Below are 14,452 nucleotides of genomic sequence, written 5' to 3'. Positions count from 1 at the left end.
GTCAACACTAGGGAGCAGAATTATTTATATGATTTACCATGTACATAATTTTGAAATTCAACACTTGTAATCTACAAACACCGGAGCGGTAGGTTTTATCTGCCTTATAAATTGTGACTTTATTTAATAATAGACTCCCGAAAAGTTTTATAATTACATATTATCTCATTTTTACTCAAATATACTACAAAGCTTGAACGAGATGTTTTTTCGAACATATATGCAGATAAGGTACCGTGGGGCAAGTGGGTAATGGAATTCGCATAGTTGAAATTCTTCAAATTCTAAAGACTTTAAAATAAAAATTTTCAAAATTTTGTAGAAAAATGTGCTGAATGTTAGTGGTTTTCAATCAAATTGATTTTAAAATTTTGGCTGGTTATTTGGTTTCGGTCTTCTGTAATTCGGCTTTTTGTGACCCGATACAATTCCCAATGATGTGAAATAGACACGTGCGAAATTATTGTACCTCGATTTTGTATGAGAACATACTGAACATGGAGTAGTTTTATACTGTAATACTGTAATTGTTGACAATGCTATCATCGCTACCAGTTCTCCGTTTCAAGTTGACAACATTTTGCTGTATTACCAGAACGTTCGTGGGTTAAGAACGAAGATTGACGATTTCTATCTCTCCACCAATGACTGCAACCTCGATGTCATTATTCTAACTGAAACTGGTTTAGACGATTGCATCAATCTACAATGTATACCGCTGTGATCGCAGCACCAGAAATAGCCATAAGACATGTTTCGGTGGCTGTCTCATTGCTGTTGGCAAGCAATATCCTAGCTCATTGATTGAACTAAGTAACGGCCAAAACTTGGAACAAATTTGCGTATCATCTATCATCAAGGGACAAAAGCTGAAACTGATGGTGGTCTACATTCCCCCTGATCGAAGCCAGGATGTTTCAACCATTGAGGCACATATCGCATCTGTGCAAGAGCTGTGTGACAAAAGCTCCTCGGATGATAAAGTTATAGTATGCGGGGATTACAATCAACCGCGGTTGTCATGGACGGTTGGTACCGAAGGACTTACCCCCAACGGTTCTCGTGTCCTACCCCCTGCAGCCGCTGCTTTAGTTGACGGTTTCGACTTCCTCAACATGACACAAGCTAACAACCATCTCAATCATCTTGACAGAGTTCTGGACCTTGTATTTTCCACTTCCGGAGACATCAACGTCTTGAGAGCTGACTCCCCGTTACTGCCTATCGATCCTCATCACCCTCCGTTAGATATTTCCGTGGCTGCCTCATCTACGCAACGTAGCATTTCTAGTCATCGAGAATCCAGAGTGCTAAACTATCGTCGGCTCGATTTTGTTGCGCTTATCGAGTACTTGGCAAACGTGAATTGGAACGAGTTGTTGAATGTACAGGATGTGAACGAAATGACGGAGCGTTTCTGTCGCGATATTTGCTCTTGGCTTAATGACAACCTCCCTGTAAAAAGGCCACCAGTTCAGCCATTATGGAGCACTTCAGAACTGCGCAGGTTGAAGCGTGATCGGAATGCCAAACAAAGAAAACTTCGTCAAAACAGCTGCTGACTCTTATCATCGGTTGAATACTATCTTGTATAAGTCACACGTTTCGCGTGTTCAAGCTGGCATTCGTAGAGACCCGAAAAATTTCTGGGGATTTGTGAATTCAAAACGAAATAGTCCGTCCATCCCGTCCAACGTTTATCTCGACGAAACTGAATCGGCTTCAGTGGAAGAATCTTGCGAGTTATTTGCCGAGTTTTTTGCATCCGTTTTCTCACCATGTAGTACTTCTCAACAGGAAGCCGATGCTGCAGCGTCGAGTCTTCCTACTGACGCTGTCGACATTGATATCTTCAATATTACGTCGGATATGATTATCACCGCCTCCAGGAAATTAAAAAGTTCGTACTCACCAGGTCCAGATGGTGTGCCTGCAGTAATTTTTCGTCGCTGTATTGCCTCTTTAGCCGTTCCCTTAAGTCGTATATTCAATACGTCTTTTGAGCAGAAAACCTTTCCTGATGTGTGGAAACAATCTTTTATGTTTCCCGTTTTCAAGAAAGGTGATAAAAGAAATGTGAAGAACTACAGAGGAATAACAAGCCTTTCTGCCGGATCGAAGCTGTTTGAAATTATTGTCAGCAGTGTCATTCTCAACTACAGCAAGAGCTACATCTCAGTGAATCAGCACGGATTTATGCCAGGGAGATCTGTCACATCAAACTTGCTCGATTTCACCAGCACATGCATCTCACAGATTGAAACTAAAGCGCAGGTTGACGCTGTGTATACGGACTTGAAGGCCGCCTTCGACGTTATAGATAATCGTATTCTTCTGTGTAAACTTTCTCGCATTGGCATATCTGATCGACTTTTGTCATGGTTGAAAAGCTATTTATCTAACCGAATTCTGCGAGTTAAGCTTGATTCCGCTGTTTCGCGTGCATTCAGCAATAGTTCAGGTGTCGCACAAGGTAGCAATCTTGGCCCTTTGCTTTTCACATTGTTCTTTAACGATGTTGCACTTCTTTTGGGTTCCGAATACGTACTCATATATGCCGATGACCTGAAAATTTTTCTTACTGTCAAATCTGTTGAGGACTGTAGGCGGCTTCAAGGTCTGATAAATACTTTTGCAGACTGGTGTAGATTGAACAAGCTTTTAATAAGCGTTTGTAAATGCATGGTTATAACATTCCATCGATCAAAAAATCCCATCATTTTTGATTATCGCATTGAAGGGAACGTACTTGAACGAGTCGATCAGATAAGTGATTTAGGTATCATCCTGGATGCTAAACTCAGCTTCAATCAACATATTTCGAGCATGATCTCAAAAGCATCTCGTCAACTTGGCTTTGTTACGAAAGTTTCTCGTGAGTTCACTGACCCGCACTGCCTCAAAACTCTCTACTGTGCATTAGTACGTCCAATACTCGAAAATGCTTCGATTATATGGACTCCCTATCATCTGTCATGGAATATCAGAATCGAGCGTATTCAGCGCAGATTCATCCGTATTGCGCTACGAAGTCTGCCTTGGCGAGATCCACAAAACCTACCACCGTATAATGAGCGATGCCGGCTTCTAGGACTTGATTCACTGCAGCGACGGCAAAGTATCCAACAATCTATTTTCGTTGCTAAGCTGCTGAATGGAGAGATCGATGCACCTACGCTTCTAACTCGTGTCAACTTCCGTACAATGGGCAGGCAATTGAGGTCTTCAACTATGTTGACAACAAGATTTCATCGCACTTCTTATGGCTGTAACGAATCACTGACCGCATGTTTGCGAACCTTTTCTTTAGTTGAAGAGCTGTTTGACTTTGGAGAGACTACTGGATGCTTTAATAGGAGGGTGACTAGTTCAAGGATGCTACAATAACTATTAAGTATATTCATGTAGACAACTGTCAGATGAATTAATCAAATAAATAAATAAATAAATAAATATAAACATCGAATACAATTTTATGAGTTGTTGCGAAAAACCAAGTGTTTCGGGGACAACATGCAATCATTCGTCGATCAAAATGTATTTTGCGTGATGTGAAAGATACAATTTTCGATTATATATGTTTCATTTCTCGGTTAAAAATTAAATGATAAATGGAATTTTCCTGAAATTTTAATGGATTACTTTTTCTTGTAACTGGTCACTGGAATAATGTTAGCATCTAAGTTTTATTTATCTTTATTTGAGTGGCTTTTCGCCCTTGGCGAGTTCGCCACTGTTAGCATCTAAAGTGTAAAATTATCTGCATATGCAAAGATACAGGAAGTGTCCATTCTGCCCCGGGTTTAATCAAAACCACCGTTCGATTTTGGTAACATGAAACTTTTTGGCATGTTGTAAAAACCGAACGGGCACTGTAATTTGTGTACCATCCCACGTGAATTAAACTAATTTGAAGAAAAAAAAACTTAGGATTTTTTAGGAGAACTAGATTGGCAAAGGCTAGAAAATCCAAAACTTTTTATGAAGTATTTTTGTTTTCTTTTCTAAAAATTAAATCGATTTGTGCCGATTGACACCCTGTTGCCCCTCTTAATTGATTGTGGCCACAATAAAACATCATATTTATTTATGCCTTTGCATAGCCACCTGCAACTCGATAGCAAACTCATATTTGCAAAACGCTGTATCCTACCGGATTTCTATTATATAACACTTGTTCTTGCTGCCCTATCCTGTACTACGAAACTGTGGCATTTATTGTCATAATTTGAAATACAAACATTAGATTTTGCAATTAGTTCCATTTGAAATGAAGTAACAAACCTGATTTATGTGTTACTGATATTCCCTATGTCTAGAAGCAAGCTTACACTAACTTGAAACCTTTGTCGTTATTTGCTTCGTTTTAACTCTCGACGGTAACAAGGATCGAGAGTAATAAATCGAAACTCGCCGTTCGACGCCAATTTTTGTTTTTGAGCACAGCTATTTATAATATTTTGCATAGGCATAAAAAATATTCATGTGACTTTCTAACGTATATAATAAGCGAAACATGCTCATGGCATAAAGAGCAAACATCACTCAAGGCAAAAGTATAGTGGCGAGTACATGGATATCTTTTTTTCAATAAAATCCATTCGAAGCTTCAAAAGCAGTGCTCTGTATTTATGACGATAGGCAATCTATTCCAATTGTTATAAATTGATAGCTGGATCATTGTCAATCACCTTGTCAATGGGTTGATAACCCATTATAACCATCCACTATTGCCTTTAAAGACAAATGGTATCCGTTCTGACCATATCAATTACTTACCTTCTGGATGCTTTGAAAATGGAATGTAAATTTCAGAATCTCCAATCACTATTTCCTGGCTTCGACAAAATGATATGTCTTTGAAGTGGTGCCGAAAGGACAAAAATTGGACACCCAAAAACCGGAACTGGGACGGATAGCACTTCACAACAGAACTGAGCCGAAGATGAACTACTACTACTTAAAATCACACAACCAGCTGGACTGAACACTGAACAGATGACAATCGAAAACGAAATCCTCATCGGCCAAAGATTGGGACCAGTGTAAAAAAAACAAACCATTAAATCTAAGTAGGTGGATGCACCGGATAAAGATTTTCGTTTGACTTCATAGATGTCGCAGTAAACACCTTCAATGATTTCCACTCAGAGTTTGATTCCACTGCTAATAAAAAATCTCCCATGCCAAAGTGAATCTGGAGGTTCGCACGGGTCTGTTGGTCTTGGTCGTAAAATTTTTGCGATAGTTACAGCTCACACAATTCGAAAAATATTCATACAAAATGCGTTACGAGGCGGTGGATGGGTGCCAAATATGGCTATTTTTTGCGTTTTGAAATATGTGAACAATTATATTAAAACTGCATTAAAATAACAATGAAATTATATTAAAATTACATACATTGAAATTTTATTAAAATTAAATTAATATTGCATTAAATTACATTAAAATAACATAAAAATTACATCAAAATTGCATCACAATTACATTAAAATTAATTATATTAAAACTACATTGAAACTACATAAAAACAATATATTATATTGATATTACATTAAAATGACATAAAAAATACATTAACATCACATCAAAATTACATCAAAATTACATTAAAATTGCATCCAAATTACATTAAAATTAGATCTCTGTCGAGTCTAGTACACGACACTGAAGACGGCCTTACAGTTGAGGTCGAAATACGCGTATCTGTCAAATGATACAAACTCTACTGGAATTAAATGGTATAGTACTAAGAACTAAATTCGGTGCTTTTAAGTATTCGAATCTAGTGTAAGAAATTCATTTTTACCTTCTATCCAATACTGCTAGAAACTAATAAATTCGCCGTTATATTTAAGAAATAAACTTTTCTGCAATGGGGTCATGCACAAATTACGTCACGCTTCAAAGTGGGGGGGGAGGGAGTTAAAGCCAAGCGTGACAAGCCTACACAATTTTCGAAGGACTCATACAAAAAAACGTGACAAAGGGGGGGGGGGGGGGGGAGTCGAAAAAGTCGAAATTTTGCGTGACATAATTTGTGTACCATCCCAATATTAATTTTTCTTGTTTAGGTTATTCCAAATTACATCAAAATAACATTAAAATTACGTGAAAATTGCAGTAAAATTACGTTACAATTACATCAGTACAGCATTCAAATTACATTAATATAACAATAAATTACATTAAAAATGCATCAAAATTACATTTAAATAATTTCAAGGCGGCATACGATAGTATCGATCGCGTAGAGCTATGAAATATCATGGGCCAGTATAGCTTTCCCGGGAAGCTTACGAGACTGATAAGAGCAACGATGGAAGATGTGCAAAATTGTGTGAAGGTTTCTTTTATATCCTGTAAATAAAGAATAAAATAATATGTTAATCAGTCCACTGTCCGGGAAGTCTCTCTTCTGCGCCTACGAAAGCCAGTATTTATAGCTCAGAAATTCCGTAGGTACGAACAAGTAAAAGGTACCAGAGTCATAAGGAATAATGAATATCACTTGAGATAGGTAGACATGACAGTCCTTCTCCCTTTAGAAACTTTCTAATAACTCTTTTAAAGGCCACCTTCACGTTACAACAACTCATTAAACGAACAATCGAAAATGTGTGTGTGTGTGTGTGTGTGTGTGTGTGTGTGTGTATACAATTCACCTCCCACTGACCGGCAGTGCTTTTATGGAAGAAAATTGTATGCATGTATGTGAGATTGTGAATTAGAACAACCCTAAGATCATCTGAACTTTTCTGAGTGAGCTCTATATTTTCTCCTTTTGACCATAAGTGACTCTCTTACTCGAAGTGTTGTTAGAGATTGTATCGAGAGGACAGTCAGTAGACAGAAGTGCAAAGGACCGGTCCTCTTGCGATACGCGGCTTTCGAATAAATCGTTGAATTCAAAGTTTCGTATTCACCCTTCATAGTTAGTCCGAAAATTCCATTCCCTAATACGGTTTCGTGGTCGGATTTTAGTGTAAAGCTAATAATTTTTGGGGGCTCGTCCGGGAACTGGAAAGCGCGACGGTCGGACATAGTGCTAAAAACGCTGAAATAGGAAGTGGTTAGATAATTATCCACTCCACAACGTGTATTAGCACCCAGAAGTGATTATGGTCTAATCCACCGGTGTACTAAATTCACTCGGTCTGAGAATTGTGACACTTGAGCGGGGCACGCTCCCGTATGATCCCCACGTGATCTGGACCCGCTCTAGTGTCAAAATTCTTCGACCGAGTTAGTTTAGTACACCAGTGGATAAGACCATACGGTGCTCCACAAAAATCTGCGAAGACAATAGTACAAAGAACAATAGCTCGAAATTTGTGGAGTTGGTTTCTATCTTCTAAACCTTGAACAAGTGCAAATAAGAAGAAGGAATGGACAACCCTTACGGAAACCATTCGTTCCCACCACCACACCCACAGAGTATGAGTAATCCGCCACCAATGAGTGACCATCCGGCCAGTACGTTCGCTCAACTGGTGAATCAGTTGAATTTCTCTAATATGACGATCGCAAACCTCTCTCAGCAAGTTGGCGAAATGCGTGCTGAACTGCAGGCGTTGAGGGCTGACAATAATCGCTTGTCGAACGAACTTCTTGTAAGCCGCACTTATCCAACGCAGCCGATGGCCAGTACTCCAAATCGTATCGAGAAAATGGAAGAGTGCGTCGTGAACGAAGATTTTCTGACCACGACAGATGACAAACCACCGGAGAGCAATTGCTTACGGTTACGGAAGTAGAATCCGCCTTCTATGAGTTTAGTGGTACGGAAGTGTACTCCGTTGAAAAGTGGATAAGTGATTTTGATGAAATGGCTGATTCTATTGGGCTAACAAATTTGCGAAGATTTGTGCTAGCGAAGAAAAAACTAACTGGTTTGGCGAAGTTATTTTTGGGCACTGTAAGCCATATCACTAGTTGGAACATGCTAAAAGAGTATTTGCTAGAAGAGTTTCGAAAGAAAGAGAACAGTGCGGTCGTTCACGAAACATTACGCTCACGAAAGAGAAAAGTTGGTGAAAATGTGCTAGAGTACTTTTTGGTCATCCGTGAGATCGGAGCGAAAGCGAATTTGGATTTCGATGCCATTATGACCCATACTATTAACGGCATTAACGACAACGGACCAGACAAGACATTGCTGTATGGTGCGAGAACCAGGGAAGAGTTTCGAGAAAAGTTGCGCATGTATCAAAGCTTGAAGGACTCTAAGTTTGGTAGAGAGGGTAGACAACACAATCCTCCAGCCGAAGAAAAATATGTTAGTTGCCGAAACACAAACAACAGAAACTCCTATTCTAGGCCTGCGGGAAGCAAGTCAGGCACTGCAAGGAGCACAATTTGCTACAGATGTGGTTTTGAAGGGCACATTGCTAAGGACTGTGTAAAGAAATTGTCTCATGGAGCTGTTAATGTTTGCCATTCTTTACCGGTGCCAATGAAGGGAACTTTCATGGAAGTGAAGATCAACACGATACCAGTGAGAGCGTTTTTCGACTCTGGCTCAGATGTTTCGTTGATGCGCGCGGATTGGGGAGATAAATTTGGTTTGTCAGTGAACACTAAGGAAAAAAAGAAGTTAACCACTCTCAATGGATCGGTGTGGACGATGGGTACCGTTTGTTTGGAAGTTGAAGTGGAAAATATGATTCTCCCAATCGTATTCGACATCCTCGAAGCAAAAGAAATGCCTCAGCCAGTTCTAATCGGAAGAAATATGCTGCTCCATGGAGATGTAAATGTTACGGCGGAAGGAGCAAAATTTCAACCGAAGGATGATCATTTTGCCATGAGAATTATGGTAGAGGATGGTGGTGACGAAGCATTGGCGCACATTCAAAATTCGGATATTCGTGAAGAAGTTAGAAAGTGACCACCAGTTATTTTCCACAAGCGGTAGTGAATACAAAAGTAAATCTCAAGATCGTGTTGAAAGACGAGTCTCCTATTCAGCAGCTACCTCGAAGATTAGCCCCGTTGGAGAAAGATATCGTACAAAACCAAGTGGACCAATGGTTAGAGCAGGAAATCATCCGGCCTAGCGCCTCGGAGTTCAGTAGCCCGATAGTGCTGGTGCATAAAAAGGACGGGAGCAGACGACTTTGTGTCGATTATCGTCGTATCAATAAAGTAATAGTGCGTGACCATTTTCCCATTCCGCTTATCGAAGATATTATCGATGATTTACACTCGGCTAAGGTGTTCACGACGTTGGACTTGGAGAATGGGTTTTTCCATGTTCCAGTAGATGAGGATAGTGTGAAGTACACCGCATTCGTGACTCCTTTTGGGCAATTCGAATTTCTGAAAACGCCGTTCGGGTTATGCACATCCCCTACCGTTTTCCAAAGATTCATTAATGAAGTGTTCCGTGAATTGATACGAGAGAAAATAGTCGTGATCTATATTGACGATTTGCTTATCCTCGCTAAAAACGAAGAAGAAGGTTTGCATCGATTGAAGATGGTGTTAGACATAGCTGCGAAGAATGGATTGCGTATTAAGTGGAAAAAGTGTCAGTTCTTGCAGCGAAATATTGAGTATCTCGGTTACAACATCTGTGATGGAGAAATTCGCCCAACATCGGAGAAAACTGAAGCTGTGTTGAAGTTCCCAGAACCCAAATGCTATCGTGAAGTTCAACAATTCCTGGGGCTCACCGGATACTTCCGGAAGTTCGTTGAGGGTTACTCCATCATAGCAAAACCTCTTACGGATTTACTTAAGAAGGATGCATCTTTCGTGTTCGGTTCTGAACAGCGTGCTGCAATGGAGACGTTAAAGTCAGCTTTATGTTCCAGGCCTGCCCTAAGTTTGTACCACCCAAACGCAATGACCGAGCTACATACCGATGCCAGCCGGATTGGATTCGGTGCCATCCTTTTGCAAAAGTTTCCAAGTGAATCCACTTTCCATCCCGTGTATTTTTACAGTAAAAAAACGTCCCCAGCAGAAGCAAACTATCCGAGCTATGAACTCGAAGTGCTTGCCATTGTATCGGCATTGAAAAAGTTTAGGGTGTACCTTTTAGGTATCCCATTCAAGGTTGTAACAGACTGCGCAGCGTTTAAGATGACCATGGAGAAGAAGGAAATAGCACCACGAATAGCTGGATGGGCATTAATCCTGGAAGAGTATGAGTACACAATGGAGCATCGACCTGGATTGAAGATGAGGCATGTCGATGCCCTTAGCCGTAATCCAACAGTCCTACTATTAGAAACGAACGTAATTGAAATGATCAAAGCACGACAGCGTCGAGACGAAAAACTTGGAGCAATTATCAAAGCGCTGGAAGTAGGAAACTACGGTGATTACTTCACGGACCATGGAATCCTGTATAAGAGCTTCAACGGTGGAAAACTACTAGTGATCCCCAGTGGAATGCATAATACTGTGATTAGGAGTGTACACGAACAAGGACATTTCGGGGTGAAGAAAATGAGTGAGTTGATCATGCGAGAGTATTGGATCGATGGCCTAGCTTCAAAAGTGGAGAAATACGTCTCAAACTGCGTTCCGTGTATTTTGGCTTCGCGGAAAATGGGAAAGAAAGAAGGCTTTTTGCACCCTATCCCCAAGGACGAGGTGCCGCTCTCGACCTACCACGTTGACCATCTCGGACCACTAACGGCTTCGGGAAAACAATATCGGTACATGTTTTCAATAGTTGACGCTTTCAGCAAGTTTGTGTGGCTGTATCCAGTGAAAACAACGACAACGGACGAAGTGTTGAAAAAGTTGGAAGTTCAAAAATGCATATTTGGTAATCCCAAGCGCATCATCTCCGATAGAGGATCCGCCTTCACCTCAACAGCCTTCACAAGTTACTGTGCAGAAGAAGGCATCGAACATCTGTTGATTACCACTGGTGTTCCACGAGGCAACGGGCAGGTGGAGAGAATCCACGGTGTTGTGATACCAGCATTGGCAAAGCTATCGATAAATAACCCGGAACATTGGTATCGGCATGTAGGCGACTTGCAGCGGTTCCTGAATAATAGTTTGCAAAGAAGTGTCGGTCGAACCCCATTTGAATTGCTATTTGGGACAAAAATGCGTTCGCCAGAAGATGTGAAACTCGCCGAGGCGGTCGAACAGCAATGGACAAAATTATTTGATGAATCCAGAGATCAATGCCGCATCGACGCCAGGAAAAATATCGAAAAGACTCAACAAGGTATGAAGAAGCAGTTTGACCGAAATCGTAAAGTTGCCGTTGAATATGAGGTTGGTGATCTCGTCGCCATCAGCCGGACCCAGTTCGGCTCTCATCTGAAGATTTCTCCCAAGTTTTTCGGACCGTATCGAGTAACAAAGAAGAAACGTAACGAGCGTTATGAGGTGGAAAAAGTCGGAGTACACGAAGGACCCAATCGTACTTCAACTTGCGCCGAATTAATGAAGCGATTTGTGCGATTGGAAGATTGTACCACCGACGATGAAGCTGCCGAGGACGAAAACGGGCCGTCACCATCCGGGCCGGATGGTGGTCAGGTGGGCCGATTGTGAGATTGTGAATTAGAACAACCCTAAGATCATCTGAACTTTTCTGAGTGAGCTCTATATTTTCTCCTTTTGACCATAAGTGACTCTCTTACTCGAAGTGTTGTTAGAGATTGTATCGAGAGGACAGTCAGTAGACAGAAGTGCAAAGGACCGGTCCTCTTGCGATACGCGGCTTTCGAATAAATCGTTGAATTCAAAGTTTCGTATTCACCCTTCATAGTTAGTCCGAAAATTCCATTCCCTAATACGGTTTCGTGGTCGGATTTTAGTGTAAAACTAATATGTATTTTTGATACCCTTCGATATCTTTATATCTGCAGACAATTTTAGCCCGGGAGGTGAAAGGTGATAGCTCTACTGAAATTCCAACGACCCATTTCAAGAATGGCAGTTAATACACACACATTCTGAGGTCATTTTCGTTTACAGTAAGCCCCGCATAAAAACACCCAGATATCAAATGGATATATGAAATGTTTTTACACTTCCCGAATCGAAAATTAAATTTTCGACCCTGGCACGTATTTAGTTTCAAATGGTAATAGGTGAGTAAATAATAATAAAGAACGATTTTACCTGGATGTAATGCTCTTTTTTTTCCCTCGCCACACTGAGCTTACCGCCAAATACTATACACTTTTTCACTGCACTATGCGCACAATATGATCGCTTCACCCGCCCCCGCAGGAGCAAGCGTCACGGTCAAAGGATCACACACTACAGGGCTGGTAGCAGTCAGACAGCAAAATAATAGTGACTTTAGTGACCAAAATAATAAAAAAAGTGACCAAATAGTGACCAAAAAGTGACCTAAAAGAGACTTGAAAACTACAAGTATTAGTCATTGAAATGACTAGAAATTAAAATATGGGCTATGTGAATATTACCCATTCTACATATTAGGCGAATTTAGAATGTAGAGAACTGCAGTAAATTCAAATCTTTCGTAACAGTTTCGTAGATAAGACTTGATTGTCATAAATGGTCAAAAAGATAACCTTTTTCGAGATTTCATTTATCATTACTTACGAGACGAACATTAGCTCAAAATAAGGCTACTATAAAGCTACTATACTGCCCCTCTTTGCACAACAGTCCCATGTTGGAAAACGACAAACTGAGAAAAAGACGATTGAAATGTGGAAACAATTTCGCTCCATTTTGAGTCTTTATTTGGCCTAAAATGTGTTAAATTGCTACATATCACTGTTTGTTGAGTACACGAACAAACCTAATAAATTTCTTTTGAATTGAAGTTGAAAATTTGCCTTAAAATGCACAAAAATCGTAGCGAGACTGTTATGCGATTATATACAATATAATATACCAATGTATTTGCATACCAGTCCCATCATGTTTATCGGCTCGTTCTACAGCTACTAAAACACTCATTGTTATTAATGCACTGGTTGTGTCATTTGCTATTTATGTTCTTTGGTCATATAAATTTAGTTATTATGGTACAGTCAACTCTCCGTAACTCGATATTAAGGCGACTATCGAGCTAGAGAAATATCGTGTTAAAGAACACAAACCAGGGTACGTTTGGTTAAAGGGACCATCGAGGTATCCATGAAAACCCACATTTACTACACATTCTATAACTCGATATCGAGATACGGAATAGCGAGTTACGGATAGTATACTGTATGTCCATGGATGAATCACCAGATAAAAAAAACATCGTATTGAATGATTTCTCAAAACACACGTTATGATGTGGAATGCGCTTAGTCATGAGTCCCAGTCATGAGAGACCCAGATGATCATCTTTTGGATAATGCGGAAATGGAATCCGATGGAAATGATTCGAGATGTTCTAGAACAACCTAGCTAATCTGTTATATGGGAGATCCAGAATGACGAAACAAATTTTTCAGGCAACTTCTGTAAGCCTTGACCGCAGATCTAAAATACAGTGGCTCGTGGGATGTGCCGAGCCAAAGTCTTTCTGTATTTTCCCAATAAGCAAATGAAGAAGACGATGTGGTTGCTGATTGTTTTTATATGGAAATCTTGCTTTCGCATTGAAAAGTTTTTATTTTGCACACTTACAAGCAAGTACTCCTTGAGTCAATTTTACCAGTTATCGAAAAACGCAAAAATAAGTTTTAGTTCGATATTCCTGAGCACCAGCAAAGAATCATTACAAAATTTAAATAAAAAATTTAAAGCGAAAATTCGTAATGCATCGTAATTGAAACATGTGTGATATCCACTAATTTAAACATATTTTCGAAACAACGTGAATACATGACATTTCTAATGTCGTAAGCAAGTGTGTATTAAATACAGTCAAACCTCCATGAGTCGATATCTGAAGGAATCATTGACTCATGGAAACATCGAGTCATGGAACAGAAATACTTTGGAAAGCTGTTTGAGCGAATCATCATAGTTACCATGAAATTTTGTTTAAGTATGGTTCCATGAGTCGATATTAAGACATAAAACATCGACTCACGGAGGTTTCACTGTATAATTGATTTCCCTTTACTTCACTACACATCAGTGAATAACTAGTAGTATCGAGTCCGAATGTAGTACTAGAAGTGGTACCCATTCTGAGCCCGATCACTATACGGACTTTGATGTGACTGTTATGCGAATATTTTCAAGATGGGACAACACAAATGGGGTTTGTTTTTGTACAAGTTAGGAACAAAGGCTACTTTTTTAGCAGTTTTTATCGATCTTCTGACGATATTGAGTTGATTTATGCAAAAAACGCAAATCGGTCAAAAGTCGACATGGGACTGTTATGCGATTATGGGCAGTATACCTATAGTTATATTTCTGATTTCAGTTAAAAAAGAAAATTAAATATATGAACTTTGGTAAACAAACTAGTGATAGAATTCTTAACAAAACTCCTGTACATGATGAACTTACTGGCAAGATTTCGAAGTAGAGATGCAAAATG

At 39.8% G+C, this 14,452-nt stretch overlaps 1 protein-coding gene across 2 annotated transcripts in view; it reads right to left on the bottom strand.

The window, feature by feature from the left end:
• Positions 1-4,971, bottom strand: part of LOC5574633 (mitochondrial glutamate carrier 1) — a 42,617-nt gene extending 37,646 nt beyond the window's left edge. Inside the window, exon 1 of one of the 2 annotated variants that reach the window (XM_001661499.2) lies at positions 4,780-4,971. The gene's annotated coding sequence lies outside the window, so the exon portion shown is untranslated. Of the gene's footprint in view, positions 1-4,284; positions 4,310-4,779 lie in introns of those variants that run through there. The other variant, XM_021844185.1, reaches the window with a different exon arrangement.
• Positions 4,972-14,452: the final 9,481 nt, after the last annotated feature.

Source organism: Aedes aegypti, chromosome 2 (assembly GCF_002204515.2).
Source record: "Aedes aegypti strain LVP_AGWG chromosome 2, AaegL5.0 Primary Assembly, whole genome shotgun sequence".
Lineage (NCBI taxonomy): Eukaryota > Metazoa > Arthropoda > Insecta > Diptera > Culicidae > Aedes > Aedes aegypti.
The sequence above is the reverse complement of the archived record's forward strand: the minus strand, read 5'-3'. Positions and strand labels throughout refer to the sequence as shown.